General features: G+C 26.4%; 1 protein-coding gene across 1 annotated transcript in view; it reads right to left on the reverse strand.

Annotated features, from left to right (window-relative positions):
* Positions 1-694: 694 nt before the first annotated feature.
* Positions 695-1,505, reverse strand: part of sky (GTPase-activating protein skywalker) — a gene marked incomplete in the record, with an annotated part of 40,067 nt that continues 39,256 nt past the window's right edge. The window contains 1 exon segment of the mRNA XM_011311597.1: positions 695-1,505.

The raw sequence follows: 1,505 nt of genomic DNA on the forward strand, positions 1-1,505 counted from the left end.
TTTCACATTTTAAAGAATAATAATTCCGTTTGAATAAAATCCACAATAACGATAATAATAATAATTATCGTTATTGTGGATTTTATTCATACGGAATTATTATTAATATAATAATTATCGTTATTGTCGATGGATTTGAAAAAATCGAATGACGATTTGAAGAACTTAGAGATCTTCAAAATGATATATTAATTACCCCCGAAAATGCTCATAAAATGTAAAATAACAAAGAGAAAATAAGAATAACATAAAAAAATGCGTATTATTGAATTTATCAACATTAAACTGATCAGATTCAATTAACATAAATTTTTCAATTTTATCATTTGCCGTAAATGAATCACATTTTAATTTAATCAAACAATTAATTCCTACCGCCACACAAACATCGACGAGAATAAAAAGTCAAGTATGTAATTAGCAATTAAACAGTAATTTTATTTGTTATATAATTAAATATTGTTACTTGCATACTCATGATTTAGCTCGTGACATTAATGGAAAATTTAAAAGTTGAGATCAACCCATTTTATTAAATCTCGAATAGTTACACACATACATATTTATAAACTCTGACTGCTAAGGGAAGGTAATTGAAATAATGACATTAACACAATTTGCACAGTACGTAGTTATCCTTTAAAATCAATTCAACAATATTTAAACTAATCACTATACACGACATTAGCGTTACTTTTTTTTTTTTGTATAATTCATCAATTTAACATATGATATGGTGGTGTAGCATCAATTGGCAACAATTCATATCGTTCCTTGAGAAATATATTCATAATAATATTACATTACCTTCCAACTATAACAATAGTTTTCAAACTCATTTATACATAAACATATCTGACAACATTCCATTCGGTTACATATTTATCTTGTTCATTTCCTAATTAATGTTATTAATCTGTTCTCGGATAACATCGAACACTCGATAAGAGAAATGATAATTCATCCAGATATTTCAATCCTGACGAGCATCTCTGTTATCAAGTTATCAATATTCACTGTAATAATGAATAACTATTAACTTGTACCTTTTGCATTTATAGGCAATGCTTATATTATTTATTTAAACTTAAAAACACTTCGATAATACTTTCCATTTTCGTATATGTATGTTTCGTTTTTCTTTTAAACCATTTACTTGCGTTGTTCTCGACATTGAAAATCATTAATATTTATCTTTACAATTAGATTTTTATGAAGATGTTTCAATGTCACGTTACTGGCAAAATACCTCTCATCGTGCGACAGATGAGCTCTTCCTTCTATATTCTATAACGACGTGTGATAATTATTAACAATGTTCATTTTGTTCTTAGCGACACATTGGTAAAGCGTGTAAATAATATACAGTCAATAATATGAGAGGAGACACGAGCGAAAAATATTCATAGACGAAGCAAACGCATTTTTGTTGGAAATTCTATTTATTATTTATTATTCATTAAAATTTCGTCAATAAAATAGAAAAAATCGACAGATTCTTTATT

This window comes from Fopius arisanus, unplaced genomic scaffold (genome assembly GCF_000806365.1).
Source record: "Fopius arisanus strain USDA-PBARC FA_bdor unplaced genomic scaffold, ASM80636v1 scaffold00091, whole genome shotgun sequence".
Classification (NCBI taxonomy): domain Eukaryota; kingdom Metazoa; phylum Arthropoda; class Insecta; order Hymenoptera; family Braconidae; genus Fopius; species Fopius arisanus.